The 21,242-nt window shown below is 40.8% G+C and overlaps 1 protein-coding gene across 1 annotated transcript in view; it reads right to left on the bottom strand.

Annotated features, from left to right (window-relative positions):
* GALNTL6 (polypeptide N-acetylgalactosaminyltransferase like 6) overlaps positions 1-21,242 on the bottom strand; it is a 1,544,427-nt gene that overhangs the window by 1,500,052 nt on the left and 23,133 nt on the right. The window lies entirely within an intron of this gene.

Below are 21,242 nucleotides of genomic sequence, written 5' to 3'. Positions count from 1 at the left end.
GAGTCTCACTTATTTAGGAAGAAAAAAGCTCCTCAGATACAAAAAGCAAAATGGTAGTTAGGAGACAAAGATAGATAGGCATTTTATTTTAAATAGTCATAACCCTGATCTTTATTGTCCAAGTTGAGAATTGACCCCACACACTGCAACCAGCAAAAGAAAGAATGCAAGTCTCCCTTTAGGACTGAACTAACAAATTCTAATGATCAAACGGTCTTCCCAGATGGCTCAGTGGTACATAGTCTACCTGCCAAGGTAGGAGACACAGGTTCAGTCCCTGGGTTGGGAAGATTCCCTGAAGGAGGAAATGGCCCCAGCTCCAGTATTTTTGCCTGGGAAATTCCATGGACAGAGGAGCCTGGTGGGCTACAGTCCATGGGGTTACACAAGAGTCAGACACATCTTAACAACTAAACAACAACTACAATGATCATGTAGTGACCTATCTTTGAACAAACGCAACTGCATCATCTTTCTGCAGGTCACGGGTTAGCATAAGGGCATTTGTGCAAATACAAGGCTTTGTTTAATCATAGGCATTTTGAAGCTAGCATTTTTTCAATATTAAATTCTACAGAAAAAATGAGAGAAAGAAATTTTCTTATCCTCTTCCTCCAGGTGTACAATTTCTAACATCAATATTGACTGGCTGCTGTGGTTTTTGGAACTGATACAAAATCAGCAGTAAATCTACTGTTGGTTTTCCAAGGATGAAGAAGTCTCCGGATAACCACCAGGCATCTACTTCCACAGTGCATTCTGTGAATTTACAAAAACATCTAAATTTTTGTTTTACTCAGTGAATTTTCACACACAACATTCTCCTTCTCTACCAGCAAAATATATTATACACACACACACACATACAGTATCCTCCCTGGATGGCTCAATGCCAATGTAAACATAGAAAGTTACAAACACAAAATTACAACTAGGAAATATTACAAAAGCCTCTGTTATAGACATAGAAACTGATATTATTAATAAAATTGGCCTAGAAACATTTATTTTCTGAAATGAGCTATCAATTTTACATATTATTTTAACAATTATGCATTATACATATTAATGTTTCATAAACTATTATAAAATATTTTAATTTGAGCATGAATTCACTATTCCTTATGTCATGATTCCTAGTATCTCAAAGCAGTATCAAGTCCCAGAGAGTATTTCTTAAGTTCTTCTATCAAATTCCTACTGCTGGAGTTTGTAAAGAAATCAAAACATACTTGTGTGCTGATCAACTGGTTTAAATCTCTCTTTGCAAGAATATATCTTGATCTACAATGTCCAGAAATTAATCAAAAACTTATTCGGTGCACTATTTGTCAATCTTTTTCTTCATAGTAATATTAATGATTTTAGTTTCTTGTTTTAATCCGTTTGTATTTTACTGTAGTATCACTTTTGCAATGGACTTTACATTAAGCTGTTTTCTATTTAGAAGTATCGTTCTTCACATTTTTAACTCATTTTAGTCTATCTTAGATCAGTTTGAGATTTTATGTAAATATCTGCTAGAATTATTAATAGTAAGCCACAATTCTGTTAAATATCTTCAGTTCAGTTCAGTTCAGTTGCTCAGTCGTGTCCGACTCTCCGCGACCCCATGAATCACAGCATGCCAGGCCTCCCTGTCCAACACCAACTCCTGGAGTTCACTCAAACTCATGTCCACAGAGTCAGTGATGCCATCCAGCCATCTCATTCTCCGTCGTCCCCTTCTCCTCCCTCCCCCAACCTTTCCCAGCATCAGAGTCTTTTCCAGTGAGTCTCGTCGCATGAGGTGGCCAAAGTATCGCAGTTTCAGCTTTAGCATCAGTCCTTCCAATGAACACCCAGGATCGATCTCCCTTAGAATGGACTGGTTGGATCCCCTTGTGGTACAAGGGACTCTCAAGAGTCTTCTCCAACACCACAATTCAAAAGCATCAATTCTTCGGTGATCAGCTTTCTTCACAGTCCAACTCTCACATCCATACATGACCATGGGAAAAACCATAGCCTTGACTAGATGGACCTTGGTTGGCAAAGTAATGTCTCTGCTTTTTAATATACTATCAAGGTTGGTCATAACTTTCCTTCCAAGGAGTAAGCATCTTTTAATTTCATGGCTGCAATCAGCATCTGCAGTGATTTTGGAGCCCAAAAAAATAAAGTCTGACACTGTTTCCACTGTTTTTCCATCTATTTCCCATGAAGTGATGGGACTAGATGCCGTGATCTTTGTTTTCTGAATGTTGAGCTTCAAGCCAACCTTTTCACTCTCCTCTTTCACTTTCATCAAGAGACTTTTGAGTTCCTCTTCACTTTCTGCCATAAGGATGGTGTCATCTGCATACCTGAGGTTACTGATATTTCTCCCAGCAATCTTGTTTCCAGCTTGTGCTTCTTCCAGCCCAGCGTTCCTCATGATGTACTCTGCATATAAGTTAAATAAGCAGGGTGACAATAGACAACCTTGACGTACTCCTTTTCCTATTTGGAACCAGTCTGTTGTTCCATGTACAGTTCTAACTGTTGCTTCCTGACCTGCATACAGGTTTCTCAAGAGGCAGGTCAGGTGGTCTGATATTCCCAATTCTTTCAGAATTTTCCACAGTTTGTTGTGATCCACACAGTCAAAGGCTTTGGCATAGTCAATGAAGCAGAAATAGTATAGCAGAAATTCAAACTTAATTTAGTTCCTGCTAAAAAAAACCCATCCTTTACAACTTATAGTTACTACTGCCAAAGTGTCTGAGAGTGGTTGTTAAATCAAGTTTAATAGGTATTTCATCAAGATGTCCATTTTGGAGCACATCAGTAAAAGTGTTGCATGGAAGATCTGAATTGGCTAGTGAACAATGTTGTGATTGTTTCAGATGAACAGCAAAGAGACTCAGCCATACATAAACACATATCCATTCTCCTTCAAGTTTCCTTTCCATCCAGACTACCACATAACATTGAGCAGAATTTCCTGTGCTCTACAATAAGTCCTTGTTGGGTATTCATTTTAAATACAGTAGTGTATATTTTTATAACTAATAAGTGGTAGGGAAGCCAGCCAGCAGAGACACTGCTTTCCAAAATTCCTCAGGGAAGAAATCTTATAGGAGTTTGTGGCCCAAGCCACTCTGAGGACTTGTAGCAGAGGTTCTTATAAAAGAATGCACAGAATTTCAAGGTCCTGGCAGGAATATTTTCATTATAACATTAGATAGGTCATCATGATCTTGAAAATAAAAACAGAGGGGGGTGGTCCTTGCATTTTCAGGAGAAAGTTATCTCTTGGTAATGCGTGTTTTTTGTTTTGTTTTTTTTAAGTCACGATCACACAGACTTCCAAGTGGAGTGAATGGAAACAGAGAAAAACAATGCAATAAAAGGATTTAAGACAATTCAAAAAAAATGTAGGACTTTAACTACAATAGGGTGAGAAACAAGAGAATAAATGGTTAGCTAGATGGGTATTCTTGGCAAATCACACTTTGCCACACAAAAGTTATTAGCATTCATGTGAGGATTAATTCATGAGTAAAAGCATTCAGAAAAAATAATGGAGGAGTTAATTAATCAGACTTACCTCACTTACAAGGGCTTCCCTGGTGGTTCAGACTGTAAAGAATCTGCCTGCAAAGCAGAAGACCCAGGTTCCATTCTTGAGTCAGGAATATCCCCTGGAGAAGGGAATGGCAACCCACTCCAGTATTCTTGCCTGGAGAATCCCATGGACAGAGGAGCTTGGCAGGCTACAAGTCCACGGGGTCACAAACAGTCATATTTGACTGAGTCACTAACACACACCTAAGTGCTCATTTTCTCCAAAGGCCACTCTGTTCATTTTCCAGGTGTGTCTACACATAAGTCAGCAGCACAGACCACCAGGTGTCCCTGCCTTGAGGTCAAGGCTTTGTTGGAAAGATGAGGAAAAGAGATGTGGGGGGAGGTCCTAAGAGACTGGTGGGCAATCCTAAGATGGCGGAGGAAGACCACTTTCTCCCCCACAAATTCATCAAAAGATCATCTGAATGCTGAAAAACTTCCACAGAACAACTTCTGAATGCTGGCAGAGGACACCAGGCACCCAGAAAGGCAGCCCATTTCTTCAAAAGGTGGAAGGACCAAATATAAAAGACAAAAAGAGAGACAAAAGAGTTAGGGACAGAGACCCGTCCTGGGGAGGGAATCATGAAGAAGGAGAAATTTCAAAACAGCCGGAAACCCTCTCACAGCAGGTCTGTGAGGAGTTTTGGAATCTCAGAAGGCAAGGTAATGAGCAGAAAACACACACACACACAGAATAAGCGCCTAACCGCAACTCCCAGCACAGAAGTAGCCCAGACACTCATTTCCACCACCAGTGAGCAGGGGCTGGACAGCAAGGCACAGATTGTAAGCTTAAGGTAAGGGACCGGGCCTGAATTCCCTGAGGACAATCTGAGGGAGTTAATGTGAGATAGCAACCCAAACTGTGGCAAAGCCAGAGATAGGAAAAAAATAAATAAAAGAGAGAGAACTTTCCCGTGAAAAGCTCTAACTTAAGGCTCAGCCTGGCCCACTCACAGTAAAGGATTGAGGGAACACCAAAGCAGAGCTAGCCTGCTGTGGACCGGGTCATCCCCCAACCAGAGGCAGACAGGCAGGCGGGCAACAGCCCGAGCCAGAAGGCGAGGGGCAATCTCAGACCCAGAGACGGGCATCCTCTGCCAAACTGTAAGCAGGCTCCCAGTTGCTAACCAAGTCTTCCTGGGATCTTGGATGGTTGATATCTGCCAGGAGGGTTGCATCCTGAGATCAGCTCCCCAGAGACACATGGCACACCTGAGATGGTGCGCCCGCTGCACACCCAGGAAACCAAGTGCCTGGGACCGGGGAGGTGATAAGACGCACCGCCCCACCTGAGGAGAGTGAACTCGCCAAGCACCTGGTCACCTGAGCTGCTCAGACCTGGGAAAGGCACAAAACACATGCCCAACCAAGTCTGTGCCTTTGTGGAGGACCTGAGAACCTGAACCTGAGCAGCTTAGACCTGGAAAGTACATGAAATGCAGGGCCTGCTTTGGACAGCACCCCTGCAGAGCAACCTGGGGCCTGAGCAGCGTAGACTGCGAAAGCACATGCCATCATGAGCTGGGGCAAACCCAGTGTGGCCCAGACATGGTAAGCACTCCCCACACACTCCAGTGATATTTGCTTGCAGTGTTCTTCCTTCCCCACACACAACTCAACAAGAGAGCCTAAATAAGTGACCACATTCTCCCCCTTGTGTCAGGGCAGAAATTAGACACTGAAGAGGCTTGCAAACAGAGAAAGCCAAAGAAAACAAAGAAGAGGGACCCCACTCTGGAGGTGGCAGGTGCAACAGATTAAAACCCTGTAGTTAATATTGACTAAGCATTGGAAGGGGACTATAGACCTTGACAAGAAGTATAAGCTGGAAAAAGGAATTATCTGAAACTGAACTGACCCTGCACTGCCCTCAACAACTCCAGAGAAATTCCTGCCATATTTTTACTATTATCATTTTTAATTTTTTTTTATTTTTAAGTTCTTTACTACTCCTTTAATTTTCATTTTTATAACCTACCATTATGTTGCAAAAAAGAGACCTTATTTTAAAGCAAATTTCATATATATATATATACATATTATAATTTTGTGATTGATTTTGCTTTGTACTTTTAATATTGTATTTTTGAGAGTCTAACCTCTACTCTAGATTTTTAATCTTTGTTTTTTGGTATTTATTATCAATTTCGTACCTTTAAGACTCTAACTTTCAGAACACATTTTTACTTAGGGGTGATTACTGGCTTGATTTCTCTCTCCCCTTCTGACTCTCCCTTTTCTCCCCCAGGTCACCATTATCTCCTTCCTCCCTCTTCTCTTCTCTGTGTAACTCTGTGAACACCTCTGAGGGATCCAGACTGAAGAGATAATAGGGAAGTGATTACTGGCTAGCTTGCTCTCTCCCCTTTTGAATCCCCTCTTCTCCTCCTGGTCACCTCTATCTCCCGCCTCCCTCTTCTCTTCTCCATGCAGCTCCATGAACCTCTCTGGGTGTCCCTCGCTGTGGAGAATATTTTCACCATTAACCTAGATGTTTTATCATCTGTGCTGTATGGATAGAGAAGTCTTGAGACTACTGTAAGAACAAGAATGAAAGCCAGAGGCAGGAGGATTAAATCCAAAACTTGACAACACCAGAAAATTCCTGACTCCAGGGAACATTAATTGACAAGAGCTCATCCAAAAGCCTCCATACCTACACTGAAACCAAGCTCCCCCCAAGAGCCAACAAGTTCCAGAGCAAGACATACCATGCTAATTCTCCAGCAACACAGGAACACAGCCCTGAGCATCAAAATGTAGGCTGCACAAAGTCACACCAAATCCATAGACACCTCCAAACTCACTACTGGACACTTTATTGCACTCCAGAGAGAAGAAATCCAGTTCCACCCACCAGAACACAGATACAAGCTTCCCTAAACAGGAAACCTTGACAAGCCACTAGTCTAACCCCACCCATGGGGAGCAATCTCCACAATAAAGAGGAACCACAAACTTCCAGCATACAGAAAGGCCACCCCAAACACAGCAATCTAAACAAACTGAAAAAGCAGAGAAATATTCAGCAGGTAAAGGAGCATGATAAATGCCCACAAACAAAACAAAAGAGGAGGAGATAGGGAGTTTACCTGAAAAGAATTCAAAATAATAATAGTAAAGATGACCCAAAATCTTTAAAACAAAATGGAGTTACAGATAAATAGATTAGGGGAAAGGATTGAGAAAGATGCAAGAAATTATTAAGAAGGACCTAGAAGAAATAATAGAGTAAATCAATAATGAATAATGCAATAACTGAGATCAGAAGCACTCTGGATGGAACCAACAGTAGAATAACTGAGGCAGAAGATAGGATAAGTGAGGTGAAAGATAGAATGGAGGAAATAAGTGAAGCACAGAGGAAAAAAGAAAAAAGAATTAAAAGAAATGAGGACAACCTCTGAGACCTCTAGGACAATGTTAAATGTCCCAACGTTTTAATCATAGGAGTCCCAGAAGGAGAAGACAAAAAGAAAGGGCATGAGAAAATACTTGAGGAGATAATAGTTTAAAACTTCCCTAAAATGGAGAAGGAAATAGCCACCCGTGTCCAAGAAACCTAGAGAGTCCCAAACAGTCCAAAACTCTTCAGGTCAGAAGGGAATGGTAGGACATACTTAAAGTGATGAAAGAGAAAAACCTACAACCCAGATTACTATACCCAGAAACGATCTCATTCAAATATGAAGGAGAAATCAAAAGCCTTACAGACAAGCAAAAGCTGAGAGAATTCAGCACCACCAAACCAGCTCTTTAACAAAAGCCAAAGGATCTTCTCTAGACAGGAAACACAGAAAAGGTTTATAAACTCGAACCCAAAAACAAAGTAAATGGCAATGGGATCATACTTATCAATAATTACCTTAAATGTAAATGGGTTGAGGCCTCAACCAAAAGACAAAGATGGCTGAATGGATACAAAAACAAGACCCCTATATGTGTTGTCAATAAGAGACCCACCTCAAAACAAAGGACATATACAGACTGAAATTGAAGGGCTGGAAAAAGATATTTCATACAAATGGAGACAAAAAGAAAGCCAGAGTAGCAATATTCCTATCAGACAAAATAGACTTTGAAATAAAAGCCGTGAAAAGAAGGACACTACATAAAGATCAAAGGATCAATCCAAGAATAAGATATAACAATTATGAATATATATGCACCCAACATAGGAGCACCACAATATGTAAGACAAATGCTAACAAGTATGAAAGGGGAAATTAACAATAACACAATAATAGAGGGAGGCCTTAATACTCCACTCACACCTATGTATAGATCAACTAAACAGAAAATTAACAAGGAAACACAAATGTTAAATGATACAATAGACCAGTTAGACATAATTGATATCTATAGGACATGTCACCGGGAAACAATGAATTTCACCTTCTTCTCAAGTGTACATGGAATATTCTCCAAGATAGATCACATCCTGGCCCATAAATCTGGCCTTGGTAAATTCAAAATAATTGAAATCATTTCAAGCATCTTTTCTGATCACAGTGGTAAGATTAGATGTCAATGACCAATCTAGAGAGCATATTAAAAAGCAGAGACATTACTTTGCCAACAAAGGTCCATCTAGTCAAGGCTATGGTTTTTCCAGTGGTAATGTATGGATGTGAGAGTTGGACTGTGAAGAAAGCTGATCGCCAAAGAATTGATGCTTTTGAACTGTGGTGCTGGAGAAGACTCTGGAGAGTGCCTTGGACTGCAAGGAGATCCAACCAGTCCATTCTAAAGGAGAGCAGTCCTGGGTGTTCACTGGAAGGACTGATGCTAAAGCTGAAACTCCAATACTTTGGTCACCTCATGCAAAGAGTTGACTCACTGGAAAAGACTCTGATGCTGGGAGGGATTGGGGGCAGGAGGAGAAGGGGACAACAGAGAATGAGATGGCTGGATGGCATCACCGACTCGATGGACGTGAGTTTGAATGAACTCTGGGAGTTGGTGATGGACAGGGAGGCCTGGTGTGCTGTGATTCATGGGGTCATAAAGAGTGGGACATGACTGAGCGACTGAACTGAACAGGAAGAAAACTATTAAAAATAGAAACATATGGAGGCTAAACAACACACTTCTGAATATCCAACAAATCACAGAAGAAATCAAAATATGCATAGAAACAAATGAAAATGAAAATATGACAACTCAAAACCTATGGGATTCAGTAAAAGTAGTGCTAAGGGGAAGGCTCACAGCAATACAAAATTACCTCAAGAAACAAGAGAAAAATCAAATAAATAACCTAACTTTACACCTAAATCAACTAGAAAGAGAAAAAATGAAGAACCCCAGGGTTAGTAGAAGGAAAGAAATAAAAATTAGAGCAGAAATAAGTGAAAAAGCAATAAAGGAGACTATAGCAAAAATCAACAAAATTAAAAGCTGGTTCTTTGAGAAGATAAATAAAATAGCCAAACCATTAGCCAGACACATCAAGAAAAAAAAGGGAGAAGAATCAAATCAACAAAGTTAGAAATGAAAATGGAGAAATCACAACAGACAACACAGAAATACAAAGGATCATAGGAGACTACTATCAGCAACTCTATGACAATTAAAAGGACAACTTGGAAGAAATGGATGAATTCTTAAAAAAAAGGATAACCTTCCCTAACTGAACCAGGAAGAAATAGAAAATCTTAACACACCCATCCCAAGCATGGAAATCAAAACTGTAATAAAAAAAATATTCCAACAGACAAAGCCCAGGACCTGATGGCTTCACAGCTGAATTCTACAAAAAATTTAGAGAAGAGCAAACACCTCTCCTACTCAAACTCTTCCAGAAATTTGCAGAGGAAGGTAATCTGCCAAACTCATTCTATGAGGCCACCATCACCGTAATACCAAAACCATACAAAGATGCCACAAAAAAGAAAACTACAGGCCAATATCACCGATAAACATAAATGCAAAAATCCTCAACAAAATTCTAGGAAATAGAATCCAACAACATATTAAAAAGATCACACATCATGACCAAGTGGGCTTTATCCTAGGGATGAAAGGATTCTTCAATATATGCAATCATTGTGATACACCACATGAACATATTGAAAGATAAAAATGATATGATTATCTAAATAGATGCAGAGAAAGCATCTGACAAAATTCAACAACCATTTATGATAAAAACTCTGCAGAAAGCAGGCATAGAAGGAACATCAGTTCAGCTCAGGTCAGGTCAGTTCAGTTGCTCAGTCGTGTCCGACTCTCCGCGACCCCAAGAATCACACACGTCAGGCCTCCCTGTGCATCACTAACTCCCGGAGTTCACTCAGACTCAAGTCCACAGAGTCGGTGATGCCATACAGCCATCTCATCCTCGGTCGTCCCCTTCTCCTCCCGCCCCCAAAACCTTCCCAGCATCAGAGTCTTTTCCAGTGAGTCAACTCATCGCATGAGGTGGCCAAAGTATTGCAGTCTCAGCTTTAGCATCAGTCCTTCCAATGAACACCCAGGATCGATCTCCCTTAGAATGGACTGGTTGGATCTCCTTGCAGTTCAAGGGACTCTCAAGAGTCTTCTCCAACACCACAGTTCAAAAGCATCAATTCTTCGGCGATCAGCTTTCTTCACAGTCCAACTCTCACATCCATACATGACCACGGGAAAAACCATAGCCTTGACTAGACGGACCTTTGTTGGCAAAGTATGTCTCTGCTTTTTAATATGCTGTCTAGGTTGGTCATAACTTTCCTTCCAAGGAGCAAGCATCTTTTAATTTCATGGCTGCAATCAGCATCTGCAGTGATTCTGGAGCCCCCCAAAATAAAGTCTGACACTGTTTCCACTGTTTTTCCATCTATTTCCCATGAAGTGATGGGACCAGATGCCATGATCTTTGTTTTCTGAATGTTGATCTTCAAGACAACCTTTTCTCTCTCCTCTTTCACTTTCATCAAAAGGCCTTTGAGTTCCTCTTCACTTTCTGCCATAAGGGTAGTGTCATCTGCATACACGAGATTATTGATATTTCTCCCGGCAATCTTGATTCCAGCTTGTGCTTCTTCCAGACCAGCGTTCCTCATGATGTACTCTACATATAAGTTAAATAAGCAAGGTGACAATATACAACCTTGACGTACCGCTTTTCTGATTTGGAACCAGTCTGTTGTTCCATGTCCAGTTCTAACTGTTGCTTCCTGACCTGCATACAGGTTTCTCAAGAAGCAGGTCAGGTGGTCTGGGATTCCCATCTCTTTCAGAATGTTCCACAGTTTATTGTGATCCACACAGTCAAAGGCCTTGGCATAGTCAATGAAGCAGAAATAGATGTTTTTCTGAAACTCTCTTGCTTTCTCCATGATCCAGTGGATGTTGGCAATTTGATCTCTGGTGCCTCTGCCTTTTCTAAAACCTGCTTGAACATCTGGGAGTTCACGGTTTACATACTGCTAAAGCCTGGCTTGGAGAATTTTGAGCATGACTTTACTAGCGTGTGAGATGAGTGCAATTGTGAGGTAGTTTGAGCATTCTTTGGCATTGCCTTTCTTTGGGATTGGGATGAAGACCTCTTCCAGTCCTGTGGCCAATGCTGAGCTTTCCAAATCTGCTGGCATATTGAGTGCAGCACTTTCACAGCATCATCTTTCAAGATTTGAAATAGCTCAACTGGAATTCCATCACCTCCACTAGCTTTGTTAGTAGTGATGCTTTCTAAGGCCCACTTGACTTCGCATTCCAACATGTCTGGCTCTAGGTCAGTGATCACGTTATCGTGACTATCTTGGTCATGAAGATCTTTTTTGTACAGTTCTTCTGTGTATTCCTGCCACCTCTTCTTAATATCTTCTGCTTCTGTTAGGTCCATACCATTTCTGTCCTTTATCGAGCCCATCTTTGCATGAAATTTTCCCCTGGGAATCTCTAATTTTCTTGAAGAGGTCTCTTGTATTTCCTATTCTGTGGTTTTCCTCTATTTCTTTGCATTGATCACTGAGGAAGTCTTTCTTATCTCTCCTTGCTATTCTTTGGAACTCTGCATTCAGATGCTTATATCTTTCCTTTTCTCCTTTGCTTTTCACCTCTCTTCTTTTCACAGCTATTTGTAAGGCCTCCTCAGACAGCCATTTCGCTCTTTGCATTTCTTTTCCATGGGGATGGTCTTGGTCCCTGTCTCCTGTACAATGTCACGAACCTCCGTCCAGAGTTCATCAGGCACTCTATCAATCAGATCTAGTCCCTTAAATCTATTTCTCACTTCCACTGTATAATCATAATGGATTTGATTGAGGTCATATCTGAATGGTCTAATGGTTTTCCCTACTTTCTTCAATTTAAGTCTGAATTTCACAATAAGGAGTTCATGATCTGAGCCACAGTCAGCTCCTGGTCTTGTTGCTGCTAACTGTATACAGCTTCTCCATCTTTGGTTGTAAAGAATATAATCAATCTGATTTCGGTGTTGACCATCTGGTGATGTCCATGTGTAGAGTCTTCTCTTGTGTTGTTGGAAGAGGGCGTTTGCTATGACCAGTGCATTCTCTTGGTAAAACTCTATTAGCCTTTGCCCTGCTTCATTCCGTGCTCCAAGGCCAAATTTGCCTGTTATTCCAGGTGTTTCTTGACTTCCTACTTTTGCATTCCAGTCCCCTATAATGAAAAGGACATCTTTTTTGGGTGTTAGTTCTAAAAGGTCTTGTAGGTCTTCATAGAACCGTTCAACTTCGGCTTCTTCAGCATTACTGGTTGGGGCATAGGCCTGGATTACTGTAATATTGAATGGTTTGCCCAGTATGCTACTGGAGCTCAGTGGAGAAATAACTATAGAAGGAATAAAGGGATGGAGCAAAAGCAAAACCAATACCCAGTTGTGGATGTGACCAGTGATAGAAGCAAGGTCCGGTGCTGTAAAGAGCAATATTGCCTAGGAACCTGGAATGTTAGGTCCATGAATCAAGGCAAATTGGAAGTGGTCAAACAGGAGATGGCAAGAGTGAACACGACATTGTAGGAATCAGTGAATTAAAATGGACTGGAATGGGTGAATTAAACTCAGATGACCATTTTATCTACTACTGTGGGCAGGAATCCCTTAGAAGAAATGGAGTAGCCACCATGGTCAACAAAAGAGTCCGAAATGCAGTACTTGGATGCAATCTTAAAAACGACAGAATGATTTCTGTTCGTTTCCAAGGCAAACCATTCAATGGAATATTACTCAGCCTTTAAAAAGAATACATTTGAATCAGTTCTAATGAGGTGGATGAAACTGGAGACTATTATACAGAGTGAAGTAAGCCAGAAAGAAAAGACACCAATACAGTATACTAACGCAAATATATGGAATTTAGAAAGATGATAACAATAACCCTGTATGTGAGACAGCAAAAGAGACACAGATGTATAGAACAGTCTTTTGGACTCTGTGGGAGAGGGCAAGGGTGGGATGATATGGGAGATATCATTGAAACATGTATATTATCATATGTGAAACGAATCGTCAGTCCAGGTTCGATGTATGATAGAGGATGCTCGGGGCTGGTGCACTGGGATAACCCTGAGGGATCGGATGGGGAGGGAGGTGGGAGGGAGGTTCAAGATGGGGGACACATGTACACTCATGGTTGATTAATGTCAATGTATGGCAAAACCAATACAATATTGTAAAGTAATTAGCCTCCAATGAAAATAAATTAATTTTTTTTTTTTTTAAAGAGAGAGATGGGAGAACCTTATCCCTAAGACTTGAATGGTGAGGCTCAGTAGTCTGGAGGTTTAGTCTATGGATCTGGCTGTGGCACACAGGGACTCAAGCTTTCAGGTGATAAAAGTGCCCATGGTTTCTTTAATATATTGATTTGTGGGTGTGTGATGGGGGACTTACACAGCCTTGAAGTATGGAGCCCAGGTCTGAGAGCAGTGCTATTGCTGGTCTCATTTCCTTTCAAAGCTTTACCTTTAACAGTCAAGATAAAGTCACTCAGTCATTATGAAAAATAGAATTAGATATTGCCTGTAATAGGGTCAAGACTGTAACAGCTACTTCTCTCTAAATAAAATTTGTTTGTAACTCTTATAGCATATATTTTAAACCAGACAGTCAGTTGCTTTGTGTGCCATGTGGTTAAACAGGAGAGAAAAAGCTTACTGCCATCAAAATAAATATCCCTGGCTGGCAGAACTGCAGTAATTTACCTAGCCTAAGGTCATTCTAAAGCATTTTAAATGCATCATTAATCCACAATCCTCTAAAACACTAAAATAGTTAAATAAATTACAATGGGGGAGGATGAGCCTGAAGAGAGGAAAAACTGTCAAGATATGATACATTTAAATGCTGCTAAAAAAAAAGTCTCTGAGACTCATGAATAAATTATTGTTAAAATAAAAGGCATGATAAAGACCCTAAAGGACATGATACACCCCGTTTTATTTGGTCAAGAAATATTCATAAAATGAATCTGGACTTCACCCTTCTGCGTGTACATTCTCATCACTTAGATTTAACCTTGGCAACTCAAAATTTTCAGGTTCATTTTCATTACATCCTTTTTCTTATTCCAGTCTTTATTCTCTTTATTGCTGTCTTTTTATCACTAACAATTGGTAGGATACATCAAACGTGTGTGTGTGTGTGTGAATGTGTATGTTTGAATGTGTGTGTGTGTGCTGGAAGTTGAGTGGCATGAGTGGGGTTGTTGTTCTTTAGTCATTTAGTTGTTAAGTTGTATCTTACTCTTGTGACCCCATGATTATAGCCTGCAAGGCTCCTCCGTCCATGTAATTTTCCAGGCAAGAATACCAGATAGGGTTGTCATTTCCTACTCCAGGGGATCTCCCTGACCCAGGGATTGAACTCTTGTGTCTCCTGCATTGGCAGGCAGATTCTTTACCATTGGTGCCTCCTTGGAAGTTCTTAATTTTGTAAGCGGCCAAGATTATGCTTAGATCTGGATTGTGTAAATTGTCAATAATACGTCATTTGATGTCCAGCCCTCTGTCTCAAAACATTATTACCTGTGCCTGGACTTCTAACAGGGAGAGTGGCTCTCAGAACTCACTGAGACACTCTTCCCAAGTTATAATCCTCAAATCTGGCTTGAGTAAAATTTTCCATTAATTTCTTAGATCAATTGATTATTTTCTCAGTGACACAGTGTGGGCCTCCTCACCCTGTGTGGGCTCTAACTCTTCACTTTGGAACTCAAAGTGGACGCCAACCAGACATGCCAGGCCCCACCAACACCTAGGTACTTGAATTGTTTGGGAAGGGAAAGAGGAAAGGGAGGGAGTGCTTGCTAGGATTTTAAAGAAATAACAACGAAGATATTCTATTTTTGCTCTTTTTTACTATGATTTAACCTCAGTAAATTTTAAAGGTATGTGAAGTGAAGTGAAAGTCGCTCAGTTATGTCCAACACTTTGTGACTCCATGGACTATACAGTCCATAGGATTCTCAGATCAGAATACTGGACTGGGTAGCCTTTCCCTCCTCTAGGGGACTTTCCCAACCCAGGGATCAAACCCAGGTCTTCTGCATTGCAGGCAAACTCTTTACCAACTGAGCCACCAGGGAAGACCTTTAAAGGTATAATAGTACATAATAAGTGACAGGAGTCCCGGAGCAATGTAATCTGATTGTGTTGTTCTCTGGATGTGTCACAAAGAATTTAACCGGCCTTTACTCCCAGTTTCTCTAAGTCTTTGATCTTGCTCAAGTGATAAAATAAATGCATATCAGTAGATTTACTTTGCAACTCACGGAGTCCGGAGAGCATTTCTATCTAGGTAACTTGAGACCCTGAGTTTATTCTTTTGGTTTTTTTAATTGATTTGGTTCCATGAAGTCTTAGTTATGACATGCAGGATCTTTTTTCCCCCCGCATTGGTTATGTCACCCTGTTTGTTTAATCTATACACTGAGCACAACTTGAGAAATGCTGGGCTGGAAGAGTTACAAGCTGGAATCAAGACAGGTGGAGAAACATCAACAACCTCAGATATGCAGATGATACTACTCTAATGGCAGAAAATGAAGAGAAACTAAAGAGCCACTTGATGAGGGGGAAGGAAGATAGTGAAAGAACTGGCTTAAAACTACAAAAAAAAAAAAACCTAAGTCATGGCATCTGGTCGTGTCCAACTCTTTGCAACCCCATGAAATGTAGCCCTCCAGGCTCCAGGTAAAAATACTGGAGTCGTTTGCCATTCCCTTCTCCAGAGGATCTTCCCAACCCAAGGATCAAACCCGGGTCTCCTGCATTGTAGGCAGATTCTTTACCGTCTGAGCTACAGGGAAGATCTGGCCCTATGACTTCATGGCAAAGAGAGGGGGGAAAGGTGGAAGTAGTGACAGATTTCCTCTTCTTGGACTCTAAAATCACTGTGGGTGGTGACTGCAGCCGTGAAATCACAAGACGTTTGCTTCTTGGCAGAAAAGCTATGACAAACCTAAATGTTGTATTGAAAAGCAGAGACGTTACTCTGACAACAAAGGTTCATACAGTTAAGGCTATGGTCTTCCCAGTTGTATATACGTTATGAGAGCTGGACTATAAAGAAGGTGGAACACCAAAAAATTGATGCTTTTGAACTGTGGTGTTGGAGAAGACTCATGAGAGTCCCATGGTTATCAAGGAACTCAAATCAGTCAATTTTAAGGGAAATCAACCCTGAATACTCATTGGAAGGACTGATGCTGAAGCTAAAGCTCCAGTATTTTGGTCTCCTGATGGGAACAGGTGACTCACTGGAAAAGTCCCCCATGCTGTGAAAGATTGAGGGCAGAAGGAGGAGAGGGTGTCAGAGGATGACACGGTTAGATGGGGTCACTGATGCAATGGGCATGAACTTGGGCAAACTTTGGGAGATGGTGAGAGACAGAGAGGCCTGGAGTGCTGCAATCCACGGGGTCACAAAGAGTTGGATATGACTAGGAGACTGAACAGCAACAGCAGCAACCAAGGCACATGGGATATAGTTTCCTGACCAGGAATCACACCTGGGCTCCTGCTTGGGGATCTCAGAGTCTTAGCCACTGGACATTAGAGAGGCCTCTGAGGGCGTTAGTTTAAGTAATGAGGGGGCTCTGGAAGGAAACTGGCAGTGTGGAAACAAAAAGCCCTGGGATTAGAGGCTCTGAGACCACTGCCCTCAGCCTGACCTCCGGAGACGGAGGAGGGCTAGGATTGAGTTCTTGTCTTGAGTGTGGCCTGGGGGCCTATGTCTCAAGGGTCATGCTGCCAATGAACCCAACACAACCTCTGGATACCACGCTTGGGGAGCATCCTTAGTTGGAGATACTATGCACGTCACAAGACCACAAGGATGACAAGTCCCACTCCTGGGGTTGGAGAGTGGAAGCTATGTTTATGGGATCCTCCCAGGCCTTGCACTGTGTGTCTCTTCCTCTGGCCAGTTCTGAGTTGTTTACTTTTGCTATAATGAAAGTGTAACCTTAAGTGAAGCTTTTTTTGAGTTCTGTAAGACTTATAAGCAAATTAATGAAACTTAGGGGATAGTCAGCTGGTCAGAAGCGAGGTGTCCTGGGGACCCCAGATCTTGCAGTTGCAGAATTTTGATGTGAGAACAGTCTTGTGGGGGGCTGCACTGTGCCTTGTCTGTGGAATGTGGCCTGTCTGGGGCGTTGGTGTCAGACATCACTGCACTGATAACTGGGAAAACTTTATAGAATTTGCTTTTGTGACCCCATAGACTGACCCCATGGACTGTTTCCAAAGATGAAAATACGTACATTAGATGTCCACATCTCTTTAATATCTTAAATATTTTCTAGAAATAATCAATTATAGAAACAAAACTATTGCGATTGGCTCATTTCACTGTCACTGTTTCCCCAAAATTCTTAAGTTCATTTCTGAGTTGGTGAAAACTGGACATGATTGACAGGGCAAAATCAGAAGGATGAGTTCATTGTTCCCAAAAACATGGGATATAAAATTAGAAGAAATAATTAGCTATTCTCACACAATTAAAAATAAACATTTCCATCAAGCACTTTTGTCAAGTCAGAACTCTGCTAGAACTGATACCAAGGTCTCTATCTCAGCCTCCACCCAGTGGAGGCAATACTAGATGACAAAGGGTGTGAAGGAAGGAAATTCTTATTCTTATTACTTTTATTATTTTGTGATATTACATGGATAAATGATTAATCTACCATTCTCTTCAGTTCCAAATATTACATAAATGAATACACAAATAGCAGTCAGTATTCCTCCTCCTCCTTCTCCTATCAACTGATGGCAAATGACATTGCAAAAACTTTCCAGTTTTTTTAATCTTTTATTCAACAAACCAATTATGTTTATTATTCTATTGTCTATGGTTATTTTAAAACAAGAAAAGTAATGATATGGTTGAGACATTGTCTTTAAAATGTCAAGATATATTATGAAATTTACTTAACAATTAGTGGGGTAACTATGGACATACATTGGTAAAAACATAAATAATAATTTAAATTATTATTAATTCAATATAATAATTTTCTGTTTTCTCACTATGTCACAGTGAATACATGTGTGTGTGCAGAGTTGATTCAGTCATGTTGGACTCTTTTGAGACCCTGTGCACTGGAGCCCACCAGCCTTCTCTATCCATTGGATTTACTAGGCAAGGATTCTGGAGTAGGTTGTCATTTCCTCCTCCAGGGAATCTTCCCCACCCAGGGATTGAACTTCAGTCTTCTGAGTTTTCTGCCTTGGCAGGCAGGTTCTTTACCACTAGTGCCATAAATAATAAAACATAATATAAAAATCTAAGCCACTACAGATATCAAACGTTACACACTGTGAACTAACTTGCCAAGCTACATATTTTACAGCTGATTCATATTATTAATCTATCGGTATAAACTATTGCTAATCTATAATACCTAAATAAAAATGCACAATAACATAGCATCTCAGTTCAGAAACTCAGTCGTGTCTGACTCTTTGTGACCCCATGGACTGCAGGTTTCCCTGGCGTTCCATCACCAACTCCCAGAGTTTGCTCTCATTCTCTGTTGTCCCCTTCTCCTCCTGCCTTCAATTTTTCCCAACATCAGGGTCTTTTCTAATGAGTCAGTTTTTCACATCAGGTGACCAAAGTATTGGAGCTTCAGCATCAGTCCTTCCAAGGAACATTCAGAAGGACTGATTTCCTTTAGGATTGACTGACTGGATCTCCTTGCAGTACAAGGGACTCTCAAGAGTCTTCTCCAACACCACAGTTCAAAAGCATCAATTCTTTAGCGCTCAGCTTTCTTTATGATCCAGCTCTCCCATCCATACATGACCACTGGAAAAACCATAGTTTTGACTAGACCGACCTTTGTCAGCAAAGTAATGTCTCTGCTTTTAATATACTGTCTAGGTTGGTCATAGCTTTTCTTCCAAGCAGCAAACATCTTTTAATTTCATGGCTGCAGTCACTATCTGCAGTGATTTTGGAGAACAAGAAAATAACCTAGCATCTAACACACATATTAAATAAATAGTAAAGCATATCTATCATATCACATATGCAAAGACAGACATATATACATACTTACATGACCAAACAAGCTAGTTGAACTTAGAAAGATGTTTTCTATTTTTCTATAGCATTTTGTTTTAATATTTAAAAGTACCACACTATTCTATTCTAGCAGCAACATAAATAGAAAACCAAGGAAAATTAAATAGAAAATGTGCTCATCCTCCTCATAGATCCTTTCAAATTTACTCCTAATTTCCAAAGATTATGTTTGCCAATTATTTTTCCCAAAATCTAAATACAGGGTGAAGGTACTGAGAGGAACACGCAGAAAGTTCTTTGAGTGGTAAATCTAGGTGTTGCCTTTAGTTTTATGACTCTCACTGTTATTAAATGTTATACAGATATCCGAGCTAAGTGGCTAATTGTCCTCTCTACAAGGTCCTTCAACTGAAACTGCTCCACATTCTGTGGGGAAACAAAACAAACCACCAGCCACAGGCACTCCCTCCCCCTACAGACACCAGCCTGGGCCTTTTATCTAAATATATCTGACTTACCTCTCTTGTCCTCTACCCCCTGGCCTGTGTCAGTAACAGAAGAGACCATTTCTCATGACCTCTTAGGGACAATCTTTAAAAGGAACATCTGTACCTTCCTAGAACTAGCAGTGTTTCCTCCTTCTTCCTAAAATCTTATTAACCACCACACAGTGTGTGTATAAAATGTAGCATCTATCAACTATCATGGGCTTCCCCAATGGTTCAGTGGTAAAAAATCCACCTGCAAAGCAGGAGACCCAGGAGACACAGGTTTGATCCCTGGGTGGGGCAGACCCCTTGGAGGAGTAAATGGCAATCCACTCCAGTATTGTCTGGGAAATCACATGGACAGAAGAACCTGGCGGGCTACAGTCTATTGAGTCACGAAGAGTCAGATACAACTGAAGTGACTGAGCACACACACACGCAAGCACCAGCTTACATATGGTATGAAATGTAACAGAAAACCTGACCTTACTTCATTGCTTTGTTTCCCTATGAAGCAGGGGTTCCATGGTGGCTCAGTGGTTAAAAAAAAAAAAAAAACCAGCCTGCCCATGCAGGAGACTTGAGTTCAATTCCCGGGACAGGAAAATTCCCTGAAGAAGGAAATGAAAACCCACTCCAGTATCCTTGCCTTGAGAATCCCATGGACAGAGGAGCCTGGTGGGCTACAATTCATGGGGTCACAAAAGAGTCAGATGCACTTCTTAGTGATTAAACAGCAATGATGACCCCAAGCTCTGGGATGTAATGCCTGATGATCTGAAGTGGAGGTGGCCTAATAATAATAGAATAAAGTTCACAATAAATGTAATGCTCTTGAACTATCCTGAAACCACCACCACTCCCCAGACTGTGGAAAAATTGTTTTCCACAAAACCAGTCCCTGGTGCCAAAAAGGCTAGAGACTGCTGCTAAAGGATTTAGGAGTGTTTACAAGGGTAGGTGTTCTAAATTACCAAGGTAATCAATCTCAGATTCCAGTGTGGAATTCCCAAAGGACAGAAGGACTACGGGCACCTTTGCAAAGCAGTGCTTTTATAAGGAAAATTTTATTAGCCTCAGGAAAATTAAGGCTGGAACTCAGCCCAGGCTTGCCTGTTTACTCACTGTGTACTTTTGACTAACAGTTTGCTTAGTTTCCTCATCTGATTTACGAAAAAGTTAGACAAGATTATTTTGCTCATTCTGGAAATAGCAACCAACCAGTTTTGGTAGATGGGAAAACAATGTTTGATTTAAAACACTTACACACAAAATCACAGAATTTGCTGAAATTGAGCATTAATTTTTTGCACCAGAGCATCTGCTTATAAATTGCTTTACAAGTCTTATTCTAAAGCCAGGAAATATGAAGACTTGGCTGAAAAAAACAGTTAATTTAATAACTGGATGAAATCTTTTTTGGATGTATCAATTCAAACAGCTTCTTGATTCATGACAAGAGCATGAAAACACACATGCAAAACGTTATGAGATCATGTTGCATGTTTGCTCAGCATTTTCAAACACTTGAAAGAATTTTGCTAAAGCATTGTGCTTCTAGAAGATAAGGATCAGCATGGGGATTGCCATGTTTACTCAGGTGTAAAGAATCTGCCTGCAGTGTGGGAGACCCAGGTTCCAACCCTCAGTCAGGAAGATTCCCTGGAGAA

Source organism: Moschus berezovskii, chromosome 7 (assembly GCF_049115385.1).
Source record: "Moschus berezovskii isolate FMDL1 chromosome 7, NW_MosBer_1.0, whole genome shotgun sequence".
In the NCBI taxonomy this organism is placed as follows: Eukaryota; Metazoa; Chordata; class Mammalia; order Artiodactyla; family Moschidae; genus Moschus; species Moschus berezovskii.
This window is presented reverse-complemented; position numbering and strand designations above follow the sequence as displayed.